At 34.3% G+C, this 12,197-nt stretch overlaps 1 long non-coding RNA gene across 1 annotated transcript; it reads right to left on the reverse strand.

Annotated features, from left to right (window-relative positions):
• Window positions 1–2,209: 2,209 nt before the first annotated feature.
• On the reverse strand, window positions 2,210–11,871 carry LOC147600593 (uncharacterized). The gene is made up of 2 exons (XR_015258782.1): window positions 11,687–11,871; window positions 2,210–4,280 (listed from the first exon to the last, which is right to left on the reverse strand). It is a non-coding gene; the product is annotated as an uncharacterized LOC147600593 (long non-coding RNA).
• Window positions 11,872–12,197: the final 326 nt, after the last annotated feature.

The raw sequence follows: 12,197 nt of genomic DNA on the forward strand, positions 1-12,197 counted from the left end.
GGAAGCAAAAAATGAGGGTATGCTATGGAAAGTTTACAAACTCTGAGTCTAGATAATGCAAGTGGATTAACTTCAGTGGATTAAATTATGTGCTTATTTATACCTAAAATGTAACCAGCATACTGGGGTACAAAGTAATGATGTAGAAGCAATCAGCCATGTGCACCTGTTGGATCTTTCTTGTAATGACAAAATAATAATTGACTCAAAATAACAAAAGTAACACATTTAGAAGGGTTCTTCCGTTGCTTTGGAGTTTTTGTGCTTGAATTAACAGCAACATGAGAGGAAATTACCTTGAAAGAGAGTGAACTGAACACAGCAGTAAGTTTTCCCACAGCTGATGAATGAAACCCAGAAGTTTATGTTATGACATCTTCGCACTTACACTCAATTAGTAATAACTATTAGCAATGACTGATGCTTAATATAACAAAGTCAAACACAGTATCAGTGAAGAACTACGTTTAAGTTTACCTCAGTAACTGATTTCTTATTTAGCATGTACTTGCAATATCATTTATACCATTCTATAATGATACCTGTTGTGATTGTTTAAATTATGTATGTATAGAAAAAAATCTTGAGGGTTTTTCTGAGACCTGAAAATATGTCTAGTTCAACCTTGATGGAATTTTAGTTACATTTGGGAAAATGTTATATAAATTGCAAGTTACATGAAACACATGCATCTTATTTCATAACTGTTAGTATAACATTGACCATGAACTGAGTTACAGAGGTTTTCATTTACTCAGCATTCCAGTAATTTTTTTCTAAAGGAATAGGTATCACATAATGAATTTCACTGATACAGTATTCACTAACACTGATCTACAACAAACTGCAGTGCTGTGCTTACTTGATTACTTGTATCGCTATATTCAATGTCTTCTTTACTAGAATTAGAATGTTTATTAAATGTAAGTATTATGGCAATATATTGCTAGAGAAAAAAGTATAGTGAACAAACAGTAAATGAAGTGAACATGTACCTGTATTGTTGATTTGTAAAATTTGCTGATTTTTAATCTCTTTCTCTGCGATTGCTGCTAATTAAAAGACTCTAAAATTCAGAATAATTACTGCTTAGTACCAATGTGTGCTTGATAGTAGTTTGAAAGTTTGTGATTCTTAGCCACTTTGGTTTTTAGTACTTAATTATTGGAAGGCTTATTGCAATGTAGTAGTTTCCAAAATGTAGGTCTCCTAGATGCATGTAACCTTTGCAATTTAAAACATTACACACTGCTTTCATGATCTGATATATAAAAATTACAAAAAAGCTATGTACCAGGGGTTTAGTCAAATACCAAAGATGCTGAGTGACATAGTTTAACTGAAGTTGCTTACATCATGTATTCAAATTGCTGCTCTTAATTCTGAGACACTTTTATATTAAAAAGAGAACATCAGATGTCAGATACTATTATTGAAGGTTGGATTTAAACAAGATTTTATATTCTTCAGTTTTGGCCTTGATTACTTACTGTGAAGTTACTTAAATAGCACTATTCATTAAAATAGTACATACTTAGCATGTTTGCTTTCTTTAATGCTGAAAGTGAGGAATCTATCCTTTACACATAAATTTAGTTTTGCTTTTATTTATTAATATGTTCCCTTCCCACAATTGATGCATTTTTCATGCAAGTTCTGAAAGGGGTGGGGGGGAGAAGGAAAACAGCAGTCCAGATTTAAGGAAATGTTTAGTTAAAATTTCAATGCATTCTGATATATTAGGGAAAAAAGATAACAATTTTCTAGACTCAATTTATATAATTTGTAGTTTAGGAATTGGAAAAATTTACATGGGGCTGTTACGGTGTTAATTGAAATCCTGGGATGTATCCTATTCAGTTACCTCCTCAGCCAGGTCTCCTACACAAATAGGTCTGTAGCAAATCTAATGGTGCAATTAACATACTTCTGAATAGAAAAACATGTAAAATGTATTAATCTGGCAGAGGTGAATTAAAATAACTAAGACATTTTCATATTTTTAGTTGAGAAGCTCAATTCTGTACACTAGCCAGCAAAATAAAATAGCCTTAGAGAGGACAGGCAAAAATGCTGCTTTAGTATATATATTTTTACACTGAGGCTTTAGGCAATAATGATCTATAAAAAGGATCATGCTTCTGAGAGGTCTAGCTAAAAGCCTTTGTTTTTATAGAAGATATAGGAATATATTGACTTGGGACATAAATGAAATTAGTATATAATAGTTTATTTTACTGTATGTAAAGTTACAATATTCCAGTTGCCAGAGCAGCATGCACATGTACATTTATTTTCTCTTTGTGTTAATCTGACACATTTATAAGCTATTTTTATAAATGAACATGATGTTTTATAAAATGTTTCTGAAAGTCAGGCTGTGCTTTCCCAGTTACTTGTAAAGTTAGTGTTAAATGACAAAATGACTTGCAAAAATTTAACTTACATCAACCTTAACCAATAGAATCAGGTACTTTCCATGTATTGTTAATTACTTAATCACTGAACATACTTCACAAATGCCAATGTAAATTTTTTAGACATGGAATGCAAACAATATGTTCCAGGAGTCAAAAGCCATTTCTTCTGATAAGAAATCTGTCATCTGTTTTTCCTTCTTCCCCACCTTTTCCCTCCTTTTTTCCCCTCTTTTTTCCTTTTTTTTCCATATAGGCAGGCTTTAAGACTAAGGGCTACCTTTCTTAAAAAGCTTCCTTGATGATTAATAGTAAGCTAAACATACTTTGAATTAGGCAAGGATTCAATATTCTCTTTATCAGCTGATCTATGTTTACCTTCACACTGAAAGCGTATCTGTACCTAGCACTACAGGTCAGGTAATCTTGTTGATAGCAGCAGGACCATGTACAAATATCAACCACCTGCATAATGTCAATGTGACAATAAGCACAATCCTCTTTCTACTCAATTGCTCTTAAATGTCTACTGAATCAAAATGATTCCTCATTTCATACACTACCTGTGGTGTGTGGAAAGCTGACTCCCACTTTTGAAACTTTTGCAGGTTTTTAGAGCTAAGAGAGTTTTAGCTGCTGGTGGTATTTTTATTCTACTTTCTTTAGGTTCTGCTTTGGGGTTTTGAGAGGTGCATTGATCGTGGCAATAGTTTCTTAATCTCAGATAATCATTCCTATTGCTTTGATAGCCCATACCCTTGGGCAACTTTGTCTTTTTGCCCACTGAGATTATTAGCACTAGCTTCAGGAGTATTTGTTAATTAGGTTTGTGGGTTATTCAGAACCAAGTAGCATCACAATAGCTTATTATCCCATCAACAAAGTAGAGAATTGCTTTTGAACACCCTGTTTCAGTCAGGATGGGAAAGAGCTGTACTCCAAAGACAAAACCCCATAACTGGGAGCCTCTGATTTCTGATCAAGACCTTAGTAGTGGGTCACCTCCATGACCATTGTGGCAATTGGAGAAGCTTGTCAGCCCTGCAGCATCACACTGTCTGTTTTCCAGAGAGCCCTAATACAGGCTATTGCCATATTAGAGTGTTCTTAAGGAAAAGATCTCCCTGTATTCTAGATCTTCACCTCCCCTTAGTGCTTCATAAGTACTTTCCAAGTACTTTTCTAAGAACTGAGTTACTAGTGCTCCATAAAAGACTGGACTCTTCAGCCTTACTTCAGTTCTACATTTGGAACTACCTTATGTGCTTCTCAAACTATATCCACAAGATCTTTGACCATCTGGTGACCTTTATCAGATTACTACCCAAAGATATTTGCCAGAAGTTTGACACTCCAATTATTGAGGGTCATATGTCATCTAGAACAATCCTGCAAGCCTCATGACACAGCAGGGACAGCAGTCTGTGCTTTCACTTCCTCTTTATTTCTTAGGCAATTTTGTTGGCTTTTGTGTTTCCAGGGAGAATAAAGCAATTATAAATAAAGAGATTATTTAGCATCCATTCCAGAGGACCATTATGGATCACAAAGGGGTGTGAGTTGGAACACTGTACCAGAAGCAAGCAGAAGTGTTAAGAAGTTGCTTACTCTTCTACTGGTTGTTTAGTGAAGTTTTCCCCTGTTTTTGAAGTATAGACTTTTTGTGTCTGAGTCTAAGCAACATTGTTATTAGAATGTTCTTCTAATTACCCATTCTTCCAGGTCTTTGTAACAGATGCTTGCTTTCTTTGCTAGAAGTTGTCCTTAGGTGACTTGAGATTGGAAGGAGATATGCTGTCCTCCCCAGAAGTATATCAGGTATCAGATGTTTCTGCTAGCAATCTGTCTGGGTTCTTGAATGAGCTGGAAAACAGATTAGGTCATTTCAAGCATCCATATCACAAGCAGGAAGTCCATGACAAAGTTCTGGAGACTTTTCTACATGAATGTAGTTAACCAAGACCTATTCTTCCCATGGATGTAAATAGGAAATGCCGTCCTTTTTACTACAGCGTCTCTTCCAGACCCTTTTGTAATGAACTGTTAAAGGAGAGAGATGCATTCATGTCAACCACGCATGTGTTTTTTAATCTTCAGAGTTTTTTTGAAAGATAAAATAGGATGATGACTCTGATAGCTAAGGATGAACATAAGGCAGACCTGACATCATTTCAACTTTTCAGTTGAACTTCTCTGTTCAACTTCGTTATTGAAGTATTTTTTTAATTGCTCAGAGAATTTTTTTTCCCTTCAGAGAAATGTCCCAATTAATAGAAAAACAAACAAAAGGCAAATTTATTTGCCCAAGTAGACTTAATTTTCCATGTGATACACAGAAAAGCCAGTTTTCCTTTCCTTTGCCTTATTCTCTGGAATTCTGCTCTATTTCCTGGACGACACTGGGTTCCTCTATCAGCTTAATCTATTTGACAGCTGTTTCAGCACTGCACTTCCAGGCTGGTAGCTTCTTTGTTTTTGTTGATACTATAGTAATTTTATCTTGAAGAGTTTGTTAATATTTTTTTCTCCTTTATGTACTAGTTTTCAAGTAGGATCTGAATATCGTAGTTGTTTCCTCTGTTTCTGAACACTTTCTGATTTGTCAGAAAAAGTACTTGAGCTTCCAAGTCCTTGTGAATGTTCATCACAGGTCCTTCATAACTTATGCTAATCTTGGAAAGAGAAAGTATGGAAGAAGAACACAGGCAAAGCTAGATATATATTAAAACTGTTATCAACTATTTAAAGACAAGACCTTAAAATCGTGATATGTATACCCACAGCAGAGCAACTTAAGAAATGGCATTTCCTGAGCTGAGAAACATTCTATGAAATTCACATTTACTTCACTTTGTATAGGTGACTATATAATGAGTTCATCCCTGGCTAGAAACCAGAGAAAGCTTGTCAGTTTTATACCAATGCTCAAAAGTCTTTTAAAGGAGAAGTAAGCAATGAAGCAATGCTGTCATTTTACTTGTATGCTACAGTCGCACAATGCTGTATTATTAAAACCTTTTGTAAAAATACCTATTTGCATAATGAAGTTATTCTGTCAATTCCTGTGATATTTTTAAATTTATTTTCTTCTTTGTGGCTAATCAGATTTGAGCCAAAACCCAGAAGACTATTCACAAATATGTTGCTGCAGGCTGATAACCAGTATCAGCCAACTATATTTTATATACTTTTTAAATTTGATTTAAATTTGACAGTTCCTACTACGTGTTCAAGATCTACGTAAAGCTGTGGCTGTACTGAAGTCACTGAAAAAAAAAACTTGATAATGACTTAAAGATTGTAACTCAGAAACTGGATTTTAAAACTCAGGTTGAGTATATTTTAAAGAAATGTTTAATGAGTCTGGTTTGCATTAGAAATAGATGCTGATACCACTTCAGTAGAAAGCTACATTATGAAAGGGCAAGCCATATACCTCGGTGAAGCTTGGTAATTATTGATAAGGAAGCAGTATATTAGGGCATACTTCAAATTACAGTGTATAAGTGGTTCTTGGTTAGGTTCCTAAACAAGTTAACTTAATGTTTTGCTTTAGTGGTAAGAAGATATTATTGTCTGAAACTAACTTAAATAATATGTGCTGAGTATTGTGAAGTTAGTAGTGAGAATACAAAATTTCATAAAAGGAGCATTCTGTTTGAGAGTAGCGTATTTTGTAACTTTCACCTATGTGATTCTGCACAATAATAAAGAGAAATACAAATCCATTCATATTTGTTGCTCACTATGAAACAAGGAAGTATCCAGGATTTTCTGGTAATTGTATTGCCTTAATGCATTTCAAGTTGCATAACAAAAAGTGATAGCCTCTATCATTCATCACTTTTAAAAATCCTAAGGTACATATTCAATTTCCAACCTGGAAAAATACCTTCCTGTTTTTATTAATTGTTATAACACAGTTGAAAGGGTCTATATAAATGCAAATATAGTCTTCTGATTTCATGCTCTTTTTTTCCCCCTATTTCAAGTCTGAAATCTTCCATTTGGTAATACCTTTTCTTTGAAGAATTATTATTCCTGTTCATATAATGATGTGATAAACACAGCTTAAAAATACTTTGGTGCCACAGAACCTGTTGTGAATGAGACATCTGTAGTCACAAATCTATTTGATATATACTTCTTAAAGTCAGAAATATATGTGCAGATGTGTTGACTGCATAGTGATATGCTAATAGCTACTGCGGAGATTTTTAGATACTCACTAGCTCGTTTCAAGACAGGGTTGTATCGAGGCAGTTTGGAATTAATTTAGAGCCCTTCAGGCCCATCACTGAATCCTTCCATGGACCAGGCTTAGAAGCCAAGGGTTGCACCAAATACTCTGGATTTAGAATTATCCTTACATCAATGGAATTTGTTCGTAATTTAAGCATGTATGATGCACTGTCTGAGCTCAGTGATCTGTCAGAACAATTGCAGACAATGGATGTGACACTGCCAGAAGCTCTTACATTTGTCAGGACAGGCTTAGATTTCTGCTTGCATTGTTGTTAGTTTAGGAATACATGCAATAAAAATGGCAGTGCCAAATAAAATTTGTACTATGAAAACAGGGATATGCATGACAGCAAAGCTGTTAAAATCCAAAGCAAAATTAGGAGCTTGGCAGACAGTAAAAAGAACTGGCTAATGACAGCAAGACTTTTTAAGACTAAAGCTTATTTGAACATGGATTTTTTTTCCTGCATATTAATTCTGTATTGTAGTCTTTTCTAATAAAAAAAAATTGAATCCATGCTAAGAACAGGCTGAGTCACTTTTTGAAAAGTGTGGTTCACAAATACCAGAATTGTTGTCTAAATAGTAACTGACTATTACAACAAGTTTAACACTCCCATAGAACTTGAAAATGCCTGTAAAGAGAAGAGTCACAGAAATCCTTAATGTCTTGCCAGGAATAGTAAGTCATTCCTAGGGTCTTCTCTCTCCCTCTCTCTTTTTTTTTTTTTTTTTTTTCTTTAAAGTACTTAGTTTAATAGTCTCTGGCAAATTTATTTCTGTATGTGAATGTATTTCCATTTTTCAAGCAGAAAGTTTTGACAATAATAGGCGTGGGAAAAACATTGTGAACATTTTATTGTGTGATCTACATATAAGTACTCATTGTAAAATATTTATGGAATATAAATACATAACTAAGAAGGTAATACTTTGTCTAGTCATTAATTTAGTAGGACAATAATGTCTATCATAAGGAAATGGGATCCGTTAGTGGTCTCATGGATTACAAAGTCTTTATTTCTGTATCACTCTATCTACTACTTCCAATCTGTGCTTACAATTATACTTAATTATTTCATAGGTAGAAATTTTGAAAAAAAAAAAAATCACTAATATAACTGATATAGTATTCATTCATGAACTTGTGCATCATTCATAGATGTCTGTCTCAAAATGTTATATATCCACTGCTGAATGTTTGATGATGCTTTGGTTTTGATTCAGTTATACTCAGTCAAAAATAATTCCAACAATATGAAGCAACAATAGCAATTAATGTATTTGAAAGAGTTTATGCAGCTATATGCACACTGAAATAGATCTTTTATCCTCAGAACCTTAAAATAATAACTCCCATTCTTCTTCATTGAAATAAAAAGCGTAACAGATTTTCATAAAACTCTAACAATGTATTTCATAATACTCCTATAGATTACGAAAACAGTTCTTCAGTTAGCTTTTGATGACTCAGACAATACTATGTACACTGTTTAAATCATAGCTTCTAGGCTAGCAAGCAATTTGCAGCTCAAAACATATTTTTCTTGTACTATCAATGTATATTATACAGAAACTCTTCCTTACTCAGAATGAAGAAATAAATTTCAGGTCCAAGAAATAACTAGCAATACTATCCATGTGAATTTCTCTCTAAATATATTATTGTTTTATTCAAACAAGATCTTACAAATAAAAGCTATTTCCATGACCAGGATATGCTACAGCAGTTCTACTGTGTTGAACCTTGTGCCCCTTGTTTGTTCAAGGACTGGGCAGAAAGAGTCAGACTCTTTTCTGCAGTTCTCTTTCCACAGGGATTATTTTAGCCTGCTTTCAGCATTGCCTGGTCTTTCCCAGCCAGTTTTGATGATCAAACCAGGTTAGTTGCCCTGAGGGCCTGTCCTGAAAAGGACAAATGATGTTAGTTCACAAAAGCAATGGGTTTTTAAAAATTAGGACTAGACTTTTAAAATTTGTGTAATTAACATTTTTCATTACAAAATATTTCAGTATTTTAAATTGGTCAGTAGTTTAAAAAATGTTAAAAAATGCCTTTGGCAACATGAATGCAAGGCTGTTACAGAGAAAGAAATGTCTGCACCTCTACTGAGAACTTGCAAAAGATTAGGAAAGGAATTTGGTTATTTTTTTCTATTTACAGTACTAAATACCAAATGATAGACTTTTTTTTTTCTTTGTGAGCCCTTCTGAGACAATCTTTATTCTAAAGACAAGTATATACATTTATAGCAGCTGTCAAATTTTTGCCCTCAGTTGATGAAAATGTCATCAAATATGACCGATGCACAAATCCTTACAGGTAAGTAGTCTTTTTGCCTTATAAAATATCTATTAATGAAGTAAATTTATTATGTGCATTAAATCCAAATGTGGACTGTTCACATTGTCAAGAGAGTAAGACAGGTCTCAAAAAAGCTTTTTGAAAATGTTCCATCCTGAATGTATTATGACAGTATCCAGTTTAATATAAAGTAATCTTATTTGGATGAAAACAACTTGTGTACATGAAGCTGAAATGTTTGTATGTATGTGAGTCTGGAATACGGGTGTTTGGGCCACAATTTAAACCCAGTTTTATTTTAGCGATTAAGATCAAGGTTCATGTGATTAAAAGTCACAAATCAATGACTTGAGAAGTATAAGAGGCACTTAGTGTGAAGTGATTATCAACCATGGTGACTTGAGACTAAATTAGCTGTAAATGTACTCCATCTAAATACAGCATATCAAATTGAAGAGTCTTCTGAAACAAACGTGATGGTCATTTCTGCCCTCCAGTATTTGTAGACCGCAGTGGACAAGAACACAATTTTTTTGTATTTTAGGGGATTTTTTTCTTTTATTAGGGGAAGGAAGAACACCACTGTTTTAATGTCTCTCTTCTGTAGTTCATTCTCCTGATTATAATTTTTAAGAGAGTCTTGTACTCTGTTTTAGAATAAAGTATCCACCCCCTCTCATGTTGGCCTAGATGATTCATCATCAAATGGACATTCAGTATACAATGCAAAAAAAAAAAGGAGCTAACTGTACAAATTAAATTCTTTCTCAAGATTTTGCTGTCCTTAGCTTCTTACAGTGTCTCACATTTAATTAAAAAAAAATAGCATTGTTATAAAACCTTTGAGAGATACTTGCCTAATGCAGCTCAGTTTTTGTTACCGTATGTTCTTGTTATGCCACCTATTCTAGGAGCAGTCTGACTTTTGCTTGGCTGGTGAGCTTTACTTAATCCTTCTTCTTTAGCACAAATGGTACCTTCAAGTCTCCTGAGGCTAATATTGACTGCTTCTTTCCCCTAGTAGTAACAGTCAAACTCCCAGCAATTGCTAGATATTAAGCAATGGATTTTTTTTTTAATTTTATAAAGATTGAGATTAATTGATAACACTTTTATTCTTATACATAAACACTTCTTAGTGCAGGAAGCTATACTGTGTAAATCACAAAATACAGGCCAAAGAAATTAGAGTATTTGCATGATACAGTAATATGCCCATCCCTATTTGCTGAACAGTAACAGCACTGCTATTTGTGAGTAACCACTTGCCCATCTGACCGGAGTAGCTCCGTGATCTCCCTGGGACCTGTCCTTCCCCTTGGAGACGTTGCCTTCATTTCAGTCTGTCTCTTACTCTGGCACAATAGACTTTTCTTTCTTCTTTTGCAATCTGCTCTGCCTAGATAGCACAAAACATGCAGTCCCTGGGAGTGTTACCAGTTACCCCAGTAGAGCCAATCTTTTAGCAATAAAACCCCATACAGCTACCTACAGGAGTATAGGACACAACAACACAGTGGTTAACATAGATTGATGGTGAGTGGTATCCTAAAAGAGGACTTGGTGGAATGTTGTTTCCTCTAGCGAATCAGCAGAAGGAAGTATAATGGCCTTGCCTGTTAGTTGCTGTGTATTAATCTCTGCAGACCTATGCCTGCCATTGCTCAGGTGTCAGATGCTGTTTATAACTACACTGGAAACATAACATAGAACAAAACAGTATCATTAATTTCTCTTGAGACTGTGTATGCACGTTTTAGCTTAGCTATTTTTTCACTGCTGCACTTAGTTCAAACATTGTGTCAGCAGTATTGTAAATTGCCTTGAAAAGTGGGTTTGTCTGTGAATTTGTCCAGTTCTCTCTCAATACATGACCAAAAGACCACGATGTGTTTAGGTGCAAAGGTTTTCACAGCACAGGTATGACACGTCTCAGGAAGTATCACCTTGTGATACTTGAACCTGCTGCCTTTAATGACACCCAATACTCATGCTGGAGGACAGAGAGAAGCATCTCCGTCCCAGTTGTGATTTGACAAGCATTCCTCACCTTCCCTTGTTTTTCTGTTATTTAGACTGAAAACTTCTACTCTTTGCTGTCATTTTTTTCATATGAAGCTGTTCCATTATTTGAATAATTCTTTTCACTCTTCCCAGTGCCTTCAGTACTGCCACATTGTTTGAAAGTGGGGAAAAAAAGAATCACAGCCAGTATTCAAGTCTGAATGGTGTCAGATGTAGTATGGATTTATAGTGGCATAGTAACGCTTTACATTTTGTTATTTTTCCTAATAATTTCTAACATTTAATTTGGCCATTACTGAGCATTATTTTTGTAGAGCCATTAATTGCATATTCATTTATCTGAAGTGATCCCTATTACCAGAATGCCAAGTCTGAAACTAAAAGTAAGAAAATACTATTTTCTCCTTAGATAGATGTTTTATGAGTAGATTATTTAAATGTGAGTATAGTTTTAGTTTTACTTTTCAGTCCTGTAGTCTTTTATATTATGATTTCTTGAGGTAATACGTTGATTGCTACTTGTCATTTGCTTTTTTCTCTACAATTAAATTTGTATTTCTTTAATCCTCTTTTTCTATTAATTAAAACCTTCTATAGAACTATGCAAGCATATCTTAATAGTGGTGTTAGGCCTGCTACCAAAGAAAACAGCTGATGTACTTTCCTATAGCTTTTAGTAATATAAAATGAATACCTGTGATATGGATAATTGTGATGGTTCTGTAGATATTTAATAATGGCTCAGGTACAGCAGTGGCAATGTGAAGTTGTGTTCCACGTTGCCTCTTCAGTGTGTCTCAGAACATGGCTTGCAGAAAACAGCATTTTCGTGGTGACTCAGCACTGTTTTTTCTGCTGTGCCAATCAGTTGCGTCTGTGTTATTGTAGCCTTCTGTCATGTGGAATTTTATCTCCTGTGAAGCTGACTAAAACCGTCAGATCATTTCATGTAGGCCACTGTACCACCAATTTTTTAGGTGCAGAGGTCAAAATAATGCTTATGCATCACTTCAATTTTACTAAAACTCTAAATTAAGGTCTTCGTTCAATTTTTCTAACAACTTTAGATGACTGACAAATTACTAACTTCACTAATTTTAGTAACTGCCGTATTTGGGCAAAATATATGTTAAATGCTTCCTTTGTTATCTGAAAAAGAGCTACTTAATTTTGTTTTGTTCATTCCTTTCTCTCATTTTACATTT

Source organism: Chlamydotis macqueenii, chromosome 5 (genome assembly GCF_036417535.1).
Source record: "Chlamydotis macqueenii isolate bChlMac1 chromosome 5, bChlMac1.mat, whole genome shotgun sequence".
Classification (NCBI taxonomy): Eukaryota; Metazoa; Chordata; class Aves; order Otidiformes; family Otididae; genus Chlamydotis; species Chlamydotis macqueenii.